Here is a 13,205-nt window from a genome sequence, read left to right on the forward strand (position 1 = left end):
TTGATGTTCCTGTGACCACAGTTGCACATGTTATTCAGAGGTTTAAGGTCCACGGGACTGTAGCCAACCTCCCTGGACGTGGCCGCAAGAGGAAAATTGATGACAAATTGAAGAGACGGATAATATGAATGGTAACCAAAGAGCCCAGAACAACTTCCAAAGAGATTAGAGGTGAACTCTAAGGTCAAGGTACATCAGTGTCAGATTGCACCATCCGTTGCTGTTTGAGCCAAAGTGGACTGAATGGGAGACGTGGAGGACACCACTGTTGAAAGCAAATTGTAAAAAAGCAAGACTGGAATTTGCCAAAATGCATATTGACAAGCCACAAAGCTTCTTTGGACAGAAGAGACAAAACTGGAGCTTTTTGACAAGTCACATCAGCTCTTTGTTCAAAGATACAAAAATGAAGCATACAAACAAAAGAACACGGTACCAACTGTGAAACATGGAGGAGGCTGAGTGATGTTATGGGGCTGCTTTGCTGTATCTGGCACAGGGTGTCTTGAATCTGTGCAAGGTGCAATGAAATCTCAAGACTATCAAGGCATTCTGGAGTGAAACGTGCTGCCCAGTGTCAGAAAACTTGGTCTCAGTCGCAGGTCATAGGTCCTTCAACAGGATAATGACCCAAAACACACAGCTAAAAACATTGGACTATTCTGAAGTGGCCTTCTATGAGCCCTGATCTAAATCTAAAAGAGCTGAAACATGCAGTCTTGAGAAGGCACACTTCAAACCTGAGACAGCTGGAGCAGTTTGCTCATGAAGAGTGGGCCAAAATACCTGTCGACATTGAGAGTTACAGAAATCGCCTGATGGCAGTGATTGCCTCAAAAGGTTGTGTAACAAAATATTAAGTCAAGAGTACCATTATTTTTGTCCAGGTCAGATTCATTAGTTTGTTTTTTCAAATTATTCTGTTGAACCACAATTCTAAAACAATGTCTGATTTTCATTAGGTGATTTTAAGTAAATTTTTATTTATTATTACTTTTGTCAGTTTCAAGTTATTTCAGTGACCATTGTGGGGTTTTCTATCTTTAATATAAGGGTACCAACAATTCTGTCCACGTGTGTATATCTGGATATTTTGAAATGTCCTCTAAACTACTGCAAATTATTAAAATACAAAATAATTAAATGAACTGCAGTTACAATAAAAGGTAAATAATGATACTTTAATCTGTTATCCATTAACCTGTTTACATATGAAATATTCCCAACTGGGGTTTTCGAGCATTCTACAAATTTCCCAGGCTTTTTTTTGCCCCTTTCCCGACTTTTTTGGAACGTGATGCATGCATCAAATTCAAAATTAGTGTATTTTTAGAAACAACAACAACAACAAAAAAAAAAAACAGTTTGTCAGTTTTAATATTAAAAATACCTCGTCCATGAGGAGGAGGACTGGGTTGGTGGATGAGTTGAACAAATACAGGACTTTCCCCCAGGACACTGCTGTACTTGTCCTCTTTCAAACCAAGTAACCTCTTAAGTCATTTTATGGTATGCCGTCATGTTACGTTAGTACATAACTTTACGTAAAGTACGTAGCTTTACAACAACCAACCATGTTTCTTTTCCTTAACCTCACCTACCTTACTTCCCTTAAACAACGTGACAGAGCCATTTGTGGTGTGCTTATTTGTTAGATACAAATTGCTGTATGAGCATACATTGATGAATACACAAAGCATTAAAATACTGATTTTATGTTAAACTAGTAGATTTTAAAAATGGCTAGTCATTCACCATTGTGTTTAGCGCACACAGGGCAACACAGCAGGAGCTCGCCGGCAGCACACTTTGTCTGCAGTCGTACTTTGCTCAAAGCACAAAAAGCCCTCTTGGCTCGGCGCAAGCTGTTGGAAGTAATATATTTCACAGTGCAGTGGTGCCGTTGTTGCATTTGGTCTGAAAGGCCCATTACAGTGTTTGCTATCTGTCGTGCATTAGGTCATCTATGATTTTAACAGGCCTCAATATCTGATCTTTTATGTCTGAATGTAAAAAAGGTTAATGTTTGTTCTGCGGATAAATGTTGGGCACAAACATACTGATATTTGCACGGTAGGGATGAGATGCATGTTGACGCTGATTCAGAGCAGACCATTTTTCATTGACACTGTGTTTACCATCAGTAAGAGAAAGCTTTTTTTCCTTGAAATCCTGCCTGTGTTGTCTCATTAAAAGCCCATCCTTTAAAATCCCCCATGCGGATCCCGAAAGAATAGCCTCACAGTAAAATCACACCTTTAATTTTACAAAAGAAGGAAACTTGTGATTACTGAAATGCTAAGATTTTTTTTTCATTATAGCTTACTGTGCAGGGGCAAAGCATTATACCAAGAGTGTACGTGACACTGTTATAGGGTTTAGGAGATATAAGCAGACTCCATGCAGCGACAGATCTGCTGCTCATCTCCACTTCAAACCAGGGTACACAGTCAGTCCTACCGCAGACTGCGGCTCTGCATCCCTACCACCGGCTGGGTTTATATGAGGTGAAAGAGCTTCAAACAGTGGGGAAGGATGGGGAGACAGGGAACCAGAGAGAGATCAAGAGGAAGGGAAATCATATTGTACTTGTGTTCAGTCATGCTTTGTGGGTGGCCCATCGAGAAAACATCTAAACCATGGTAAAGAATGTCACATGCTAGGTAAATGTGCCTTAATATAGACACATGCTGCTCCTCTGTCTGACCTTTGCTTACACTCTTGGTTTACCATAAAAGTATTCTAAATCCATGCACTCAGCACACCCACAATTTTCTCCTGGATACTCACTGTGCTTCAAAAGTAAAAACTTTACTGGGAAAAAAAAAATCTACATTGTTCAAGGAAGTGTGTTGGACTAGACCCCCCCCCTTCTTTGATAAAGGTTTTTTACTTCATCTTGTAAAGGTAGGCTGAATATTTTACAAACTTTTTAAAACTTGCAGTTTGAAAGAGTCTAACTTTAATACTCGACTGCTTTATTTATCACTGAATTAACAACGCCTTAACAAGCTGTTAAAGGTGAAAGTTCAACTGTTGATTTCACAGACTATGATGGCAAATGTTTGCCAGCTTACTCAGCTGCAGCTAATTAGTGTTAATTTTGCAAGTAATCCAAACGACAAAGAAGAAACTTGCTGTTTGGTCATTAATACGCCCTCCGCATGCCAATGTCTGTTCTATTTACACTTGGCCAAAGACTATTTAAAGCAACACAATGGAGTTTTTGAGCCCCCAAAATATATATCCAAGATCCCTGTGATGGTACATCAACTCACAATAGGTTGGATGACACCTCCGTCATTGCTTGAGAGCGTCTGTTTCGCTTGCACTGGCACTATGCAGTTTCGGGGTTCAGGTAGGAACCTGGACGCAAAAAGGACTACAAAATTTGGCTGCTTTACGGCATACGTCATATCCCCCTCCTCTCTTTAGAGTAGCGTAGCCGAACCGAGGTGAACGAAGGTAGACGTGGTTGTCATGGCTGAAGCGACAAAGAAAAGGAAGAAGGTGAAATTGTTGTCCGAGGAGACAAAGAAAAGAAAGGTGATTTCGGGAGAGCGATAAAACAAGAGCTCAAACAAGGATTAATATTGGTCTGGCTTTCACACACTGGTGATAGCTGAAAGAGGAGGAGGGATGCCCGACTGATGGTGACCTGGCGCTGTTACTGCTGTTACCCTCTACTTAGGAGACTCACTGTTGGCAGGTCGGCTGCCTCAAGTACATTTTAAGTAGGGATGGGTCACGATTTTCAAATTTCGAATAGTCGTTTCATTTTTGAAAAATCGATTTTTTAATGCGACTATTACTATTCGCCATCTTATTTCTCCCCCTATATTTGACATGCAATTCAGCTCCTAACCGCACGAGGGCAGTCTAGGATTGCTACAGCGGTGTGAGATGGGCTACCAGCTAGTTTGATGCTCTTCTACAAACAGGAGAAACATGCAGAGACTACTACTCTGTGAGGAATGTCCACAGTCATTCAGGCTTTCATAGTCGAGCGCACTTCCGCGTTGTAGTTTCCTGTAAAAATGTCCGTGAAAAATCCCCGTGATGTGAAAAATACATGCCGAGCAGTCACCGGTGTGCGCGCACAGGGCTTGCGGACGTCTGCTTTGAGTCCGCGCGGACCTCCGCGGAGTCCGTTCCGCTGGAGTGTGTTCGGGCCTTTAAAGATGAATGGATCTCTGTGTGCGTGGCTCCGGGGGGCGATTATTCGAAAAATTGTCGAATAGTTGCCACGATTTTCGAATAGTGTTTTTGCTTGTGTTGCCCATCCCTAATTTTAAGATAAAGTGTTAGACTACATACAGAGAGCTTTCATTTTAGTTTGTCTTTAACAGTTTGCTGTTAGCACCGCAAGCGTGTTGTGCTTGTGTCGACCGCGATCGTAAATCATAATAGCGGTGAATGAGAGACAGAGCAGATTGAAATATGGCTTTCTACGTGTTGATTACATGTATTGATAAAGTACTGGCTTGGCTGGCAGAGGTTTTATCGCACTTACTTACAGTAACAAGCGTAGTTGTCATCAACTAGAGTAATCTTTAAGCAATATTCCCTTCATCTGCACCGCAGCCTCTCTGCTGTTGTTTGACTTCACTCTGGAGGAGGAGGTCAGCCCTGACATGCAGAGAGCAACTCATTTCTGAGTTTCGAACATGAATAAATAAATAAAGCAGTAGGCCTAATCATGTATGTACAAAATGCTAAAAGGCTACTTTACCTGTTCTGAAGACATGATGATCGCACATTACACAGCCAGCTTCAGGACGTTCACCAGTATCATGGGTTTGTCAACAAATGCAACCGCAGAAAATTTTTTGCAACAGTTGTAACTAGGGCTGTCACGATTAGTTGACTAATCGATGACTAATCGACTATTAAAATAATCGGTGACTATTTTAGTAGTCGACTAAACATTCTTCTTACATTCAGATATTGGCAGCTTTACACACTCTCCCATGACAGTGAACTAAAACCCTTTGGCCTGAGTATGAAACAAGACATTAGATGACGTAATGTTGGGGTTTGGGTGAGACAGACCGACATTTTTCAACATTTTAACACATTTTTCGATGAAATGATTTGTCGACTAATCGAAGAAATAATCGACAGATTAGTCGACAATGAAAATAATCGTTAGTGGCAGCCCTAGTTGTAACAGACAATACCATTTTTCGTCTGTAGGGGGATCCCGTAAGGCAAAAAGCACAATCCTGCGTTGTGTTGCTTTAAAGGTTCAGTAGGTAATTTATAAAAATAACTTTTTGCCACGTTAGCTGAAACTGTCACTAAATCCTGACAGTAGTACATGAGACAGATGATCTTTGGAAAAATCACGTTTCTTTGAGTCTTTGATTCCTCCTAATGCACCTAATGGCATTTCCAAGAATCCACCAAGCCTGAACGGTAGTGCAAGCCAGCAGTCAATAATTCAAGTGCACAAACTGCACTGTTCACCCTGTTTTGTCCACAACAGCATACACAGCAACAGTAAGTGAGCAGCATGCTAGCTAAAAAGAAAGAGTGAAATGGAGGACGATATAAAAACGAGTAAACATCTGAGTGGCTTTTCTGAGGTGGAAGGAGTCAAAACCAATGCTTGCTTGGGTTCGGTTTAACTCTCTTTTTAGCTTGCTTTTTGTCGTCTCTCTTCTTCTGCTTACTTGTCTTTGTCGTGTATGCAGTTGTTGGAAAAAGAGGGGTGGGCATTTTTTTTTTTTATTGCTGGTGATTGTTTCTCAGCCACTGTGTTTGCAAAGCTCCACCTAAATCCACACTAACACGTTTGTTTTAATAGCACAACTGTTGCTATGTTTCCGCCCAACGTCCACAGTACTACGGCGTATTTCGAACCCTTAAAACCAAGACTTTTGAAAATGCTGCTGACACCATCTTAGTTAGAAAAACACCAGTGTTTTACTCTGGATGCACGGAAACAAACATTATAACTGGGCCCAACATACCTTTTGTGATTTCATCCCTCTGGGTACTCCTTTCCCATTGTTATGGCTTCCTCTGCCAATGGATAATACTCCCAGTAATTGACCCTTTGCTAAGTCCCGCCCCCCAAGACTGGCCAATCATAATGTAGCATCGGGCCGGCTCAGACCAGGGTTTGACAACAACATAGCTGTGCTTCATTGAGCTCCTTCTAAAGCAATCGTTTCAGATTTCCTTCATTTTCACATTGGTTTTGTGGATTTGTGTATTAATGATACTTGTTACCTTGAGAGGTTGGTCAAAGATATGTTTTTTCCCTGTTCCAAAACCAGAATCAAACCCTGAAAAGTGTAGGGTTAGCTAGCTAGCTACTGAAGATATAGCCTACTGAATGTATACACACGCTGCTTTTGCTTTTTAATGATTAGAACAGTGGAAAAAAAGACAATGCTGTACAGGAACCAGTGAAGGGAGGCAGGGAAACTTTGCTGATATTCAACCAGCTGTGTGGCATCGCATGGTGTGCAGATTAATGTTGTTTGACTTCCCCCGGAGATCCCTGCCCATCCCTTTATATTCATTGTGTTCTGTGGCGATCAGCAGTGATGCAGTGGTTCACTTTTACACTGTGATCTGTAGCCTATAGTTTGGCTTTAGCTTCTAACTATCTTTGTCTTTTTAACCCGTTGTTGCTGCTGAGTCAGTTTGACATTCTGGATATATCCTTCAAACACAGACTGTAGACCCCTCTGTCTGCTTCTCTCTGGAATCACTACTTCTTTTTTCCAAAAATATGATAATATTTATTCAGGGAGTGCAGTTAGTTACAGTGTGGGCTCCATGCTTACTCCGACAGCTTGCCAGACCATCACAAAGGGGCGGGGGCTTCATGAAAGGTCAATTACCGCTCTGTCAACATATTTGCTGCGCAACGACTGATGATGTATTATTCAGCCACCTTGACTGCCTTATACTCATGTGTTACTTTCAGTGTCAGTTCTTACTCGTTTTTGGACCGAGCAAAGCAATCTCTGGTCTTCCTTTTCGCCATTGCTATTGCTGTTTTAAAATGAAAACAAATCAATGTGATTATAGCCTTAGTGAAAGCATGCATGGGTGGAGGGGGGCTGCACAGCACGCGCTCAAGCAGTGACAGACACTGTGTTAAAGAGTCCTCTTGGATCTGATTGGTTGTTTTTGTTCAGGCGCGATGGATTTGTGTAAATGCCATCAGGAGCACTAGGAGGAGCCAGAGGAACGCTACTTTTCACAGATTATCTGTCTCATGTACTACAGTCAGGACATAGTCACAGCTTTGCTAAATATGACAAAAAGTTATTTTTATAAAAGTTACCTACAGAGCCTTTAATCAAGGAAGAAACACCACTCTGTTTAATGTTGATGTTTGAAAAAGAAATTCATGAAGCCCAACAATGTGGTGAGTCTTCATCTAGTTTCCAGCTTCACATCAGCTCCAGACAGGTAGCTCATTAGCAGTCGTAGCTCGTTAGGAATGTAAATGACAGACAGCTGGTGAACAGAGTTGTTGGAATCTCCCAATTAAACTTTTAAGCACATCATTCTTTTGAGATAATCACCTTAAAAGTTCTTGATTGGAGCCTTCAGGATTCGGGGCTGTGAAGCAGCACGTCCTGTCAATCTGCGAAGCTAACATTAGCTCATGCAGCTAAAATGTAAAGCGGTCACAGTATCATCAAAGGTTGTCAGTGAAGTTTAAATCAATGTCTATCTGGTCTGAACCTCGTGAGGATCTTGACAGCAAGCAACTGCATAATTTTATCCTATTATATCAAGTAGAAATGCTACATGTACACCAATAGAGACAAGTGTGATTTGTAGAGAATCAGTGCAATCACAGTAATGGTGCGAAAAATCACAGTCATGTATTTCCTTGAAATTGTTTAGCCCTCGTGAGGCAAAGGGACAGTGAGGTGAATGAGATTGTTTTTGTGAGTGCAGTCACGTCTAGAGTTGTATCATGTCACATACAATCTCACGTGCAATCACATCAGGTTGTTTGTGTTCAGAGGTCTGACATGCAATCACATGGTGTTTGTGGCCTATTTAAGGTGACACGTGAGTATTGAGATAGAATCACAACAACAATGAACAGTTCCACTTCCTTGACAACAGGGTGTCTGTGCTGATGACCATTTTTACATGGTGCTGCATGGCTCAAATGGTGCGACTGATTGGCTGGCAAATTCAGACATCTGCTCTCCTCAGGTGTGCCACCGCTGAATGCACAAAGACGAATATAATCCGTAACATCCCTTCTTGAAGACAAACTATATTGCCATATTTTGATGATATTACATGCAGTATATTTCAGAATTATAGCCCAATGAACATCTCTCATAGAGCACATTTGGACAAGTCACAGTAGACAAAGCACAGGTGTAAACAGTATAATGAATGATGGCTGAATTTCATTTTGCTGTTCGTGTTGATGGGTCCTGGTATTGTGCATGCTGGCACGCTGTCATAGCTTACTGGGAGACTTGAATAGAACAGAGCCATCGTTAGTGTTGTAACACCTGTGTTTTCCAACAACGACCAGTCTGCTGTGGAAAACGCCTTTCGCAGGAAGTCAAAGAAAGACCCAGGCAATTTAGAATAAACAAACCAATGACAAAACAGTTAAACATGCAATCCTGTAAACATTCTGTTGTTCAACATTTAGTTATTCATCAGAGTAGTTCATCAGAACATGAGAGTTGGCAGGCACATGATCTTGTGTAGGACTAATTTACACATTAAAAGGTATATATAGTAGATGCTAATTTGGTTCACTTGGAGGCTAAAAGGAAAAAAAGTGGAGAGGCAGAGTGCCTAGTCCATCGAAGAGAATTAACATAACCAAAAAAGAAGCACGGAGGCTGCAGACTCACAGTTGGTATTGAAGTTTGTGATCAAACCGTACGGGTTATTGGCTTTAATTAGGCCTAACAGCCTTGGGCTGTATTTGTAGTTTTGGCAATGACATCTGGGAGCAAAACAACCTCCATGTGCAGGGATCATTAGTGCCCACCCCTTGCCCACCTAAGGCACCGGTAACAATGTTAGCTGGACAAAGATACCTGAGGAACCAGGTGGAGGACAGGCAGGTGTCCCTGCACGACTCAAAAACGATAGAATATTTGGTTAATTAGGATTAGCAGGTTTCAGGTTAAACTGCTTTTCATGGGAAGAGCTGGCATGTGCTGGAGTTTTAGTTTAAACGGATTATTAGTCTGTCACCATTCAAGGGTAGACAAGCATACACAGAGATAAATGCAGGATGTAAGTTAGCACTGAGCGATGCTTTGCTCAGATGATTCCCTCAAAAGGGAACCACTCAGTCCCATGAGGCCACGTTTACATTAATAATTTCTTGGCATAACAGCAGCTGTTGGAGGTACATTTTTTATTCCTCATATATTAATGTGCCACTCATCTAACCTGTTCACGAGTATACTGTAAATGTACTTTCATCCACACCTTCAGCTGGACTTCCCTCTGAAGGGTAATGCCAAAGATTCATACTTCTCAGCTCAACTCCTGCCACACAGCTCTATTTTACATAATCCAAAGCCTTTTCTCACTGCTTGCCTTACCTATAATGAGAAGAGCAGAGTAAAGGGCAAAATCTAAATGTCATTTCATGCACTATTCAAACGGACAAGCTAAGGATATATTGGTAAACATTACGGTGTTGCTTTGCAAGATGAAACAGTATGTGTGAGGCCAACATCAATTTCACAGCCAACAATACTCTCTTGCTTCATGAATTTAAATGTTTATCCAGATAATTTCTGCCATCCTGAAGCTCAAGGACAGTTTAGACAGCTAGAGTAGACAAAAGAGACCTTTGATGTCCAAATGGCTCTAAAAAAAAGCACAAAATATGCTTGTCTTTACTAGGGATGTCCCGATCCAGCTTTTTCACTTCCGATCCGATACCGATATTACAGCCTTGAGTTTTGGCCGATACTGATCCAATCCAAGCATGTATTATACATATTCACTTATTTTGTTGTCAGTCATGTTAGAAAAGGTTTGGTCAAGCGATATTACTCTAACAAGAACAACTACTTAATCAGGTTAGTTAGAATGATCCACAACAGTTATTAACAGTTTTTATTGTGAACAGGGTTAAATAAACAAACTTTAAACTTGAACATTAACATTAAATAAAAAATATAGCTGGTTTGCTTTGGCTGCTTTGGCCCCTTAATAAATAGAAAATGAAGCAACACAAGAAATCTTTAAAATGTCTAACAATGAAATTAAAATAGCAGCAAGACTCCACACACTTGTGCTTTGGCCCCTAATAAATAAAAAAAAGATTAACACCACAAGACATTGTTGCCATTTAACAAACAATGCAGCCTTTCCTTTTCAGTTATTTTATTAGTGTTTTTGTAGTCCATCCATGGCTCCAATTTCACTAATTGTGCCCAAAACAATGCCATCAGTGCTCTTTACTTAAACAGTACGATTGTAAACCAAATAAAAATATTACTCTCAAAAAACCAGAGCAGAAAACAAATAGTCAGTTAACTAAATTGACCGCTACTCTTCCTACCCTTCCCTCCGTGTGTGTCTGCATGCTGGCCTGGTGGATTGATAGTAAGAGCTGGAGCGGATCACTGGAATGGACTGCTTGAATCGCGGGGCACTGGGCTGGCCGGAAAACCTGGCACGGACTCCGTGAAAAACTGGATCGGAGTTCATGGATCGGCATTTTTCCATGCAGTCCGATCCGATGCACGTTTTTTGCTAATATCGGCGGCTGAGACATCCCTAGTCTTTACATATCCTGAGTTCATAATTTTATATGACGTTTAATAAGACCATTAATGTGACCAAGGAGATGCTACTTTACTTGTGTTTCAGTTCATGGCATTTGTCAGACATTTTTGGAAGACAAATGTTTCATGACACACTAAATAATATAATAAACACCTTAAAGGGATACTGCTGATTTTCAACCAGCTTTGTAATAATAATAATAATAATAATGTGGGTAGTAAGTGTAAATTAACTACAGTAAACTCTTTCTTCTGGCCAGCACCCAGAACTGAACCCAACCAGCGAAAATCCACCAGAAGACGCATTTTGTGTTATCCAATCGCTGTTTGCTAGCACAGGCTGTTGTTCAAACCACAGATTGTTATTTTAAATTTTGTATGCCCACCACCACCATGGACAGAGAGAGTATAAACCTCAGATCAAACGATAAAACTAACTAATACTTTATTGCCTTCTTCTGACCTAAATGTCCTCAGAAACATATTTTAGTGCACTGTTTGGCTGTAATACGAGACTTTGTGAACAGGAAGTGGGCGCCATACTGTTTCTTGGCTGAAGTGCTCATGCAGTGCTCATCAAATATGAACCTGTACTGTATTACTGTGTTGCATATTTCTGACCTCAGATGTTATCAGAAATATATTGTAGCTTACTGTTTAAGAATGTTTGTTACTAGCAGGCCACCATATTGTTTTCAGATGGGCAACTCGCATTACAGCACCCACCAGCAGGAGTGTTTATTGGTCCAGTGCTTTGTAGGGCACTCTGGTAGTTGCAGGTTTTTTTTTGTTTTTTTTTTAACCTCTTGAGCAAAAGCAAATGTCCCACCTCTTTGCCTCTGTTTTTTTCTGGTCATGTCGAACCACCCTTAGAAGTGTCTGCATCTTTTTACTGCATAGACAGAGCAGCTTTGTGAAAAGACCATCTTTTCAGCTGTGAAATACTTCTTTAAACCTTAAATGATAAAGGATATAGAATCACAGGTACAATCGGTTTCCAAAATATCTCCAGAAAACCAACAGTTACAGTGTAGTTACTGTTCATCGTCCCTTTGCATCCAAAAGTATATATTATCTGGGCTGCAATGGAAGTAATGTAATTCACAGTCCCTGGTTTATTTAATAAAACACACTGTGGGAGAACAAGTGCACTGAACACACATTTACTTCATTTTCTATGTTTGATTGATGATGGCTACAGAAAAAATGGGGCATCTGGGCCCTTTGGCTACTCTTACGCAATCCCTTTCATTTTTATTATCTTTTTCTTTTTGCTTCTTCTCAAATGCTACAACAAACTAATTCTGGCATTGACTGTGAGATTCTAGTTATCCATTAGTGCTATTAATGAACTTTGAGTTGATGATATTTATTTTGACAGTTGACGGGCCTCTCATTGTGTATTCAGGGACTTAAGCATCTTCTTCACGATGAAGTCTTGAAAGATAATTTATTATTTGGCCTATGGATATCATGTTCTGACTAGTTTTAATAAGCATAAATGCATTCTTGTTCTTGGAACATTTAAGGACACTTATAGGGCTAATTTACCTCTTTTATTCTCATTCAGTGGGTGACGAATAAGCCAATTTAAATCCCTTACCCAAGACCATTTTGTCATTTTGTATTAGTTACTGTAAAAGGGACATTTGGGAGAAGTTGAAACTGTCCCCTGGAATGATTTGTGTTAAAATTATCAGTGTGTAGTTAAAAAGTTATTCTGAAAAATGCTAATGAAAACCAATATAAATTATCCATTACGCTGAGCTTGAAGGCAGAGAATTTCTCCCCTGTTGTATAATCGTCATTTATCTGGGTCTAGTGGGGCAGTTTGTTACCTGCTAACACCGCAGTCTGCTGCTTGTTACACCTCAGTTTCACTGAAGCGGCTACAGTTCAGTGCTGTGCAAAGAGGTTTTGTGCTCGTAGCCGTTTAATCTCTCCTCTGGGATTCAAGCCCTTGACCTTCTGGTCACAATGTGGCTTCACTGACCTCGAAGCCATTAGCATGTACAGTTTACTGTCTCATCTTAATGCTGATTGCGTCTCACATTGGCACACATTTAAAACGTGTTTTTCCATTAAAATGGAGTGACACTAGAATCATTAAACGTGAACCATCACACAAACATCTCACATCAGTGAAGTGGCAAATATGTGAGAAAAGGGAAAAGCACATCTGCTTCTAAACCTGAATGCACATGTCTGAGTCAGAGTAAACACAATAAAATCATCAGAAGTTGAAAATGTCATTGTATGACATTAAAAGGGTAATAGTCAATCCAGTGAGATGAAACTCAATCTTTAAGTCAAATTTGATGATTTTTTTCATTATTATCCAAAACTATTAATGCATCTTTTAGGCATGCAAACACATTTACTGTATGTCATATTTTTGTATTTATTTCATGTTCATTTCTGTTTTCAAATCTATCAGAA

Source organism: Epinephelus lanceolatus, chromosome 7 (assembly GCF_041903045.1).
Source record: "Epinephelus lanceolatus isolate andai-2023 chromosome 7, ASM4190304v1, whole genome shotgun sequence".
Lineage (NCBI taxonomy): Eukaryota > Metazoa > Chordata > Actinopteri > Perciformes > Serranidae > Epinephelus > Epinephelus lanceolatus.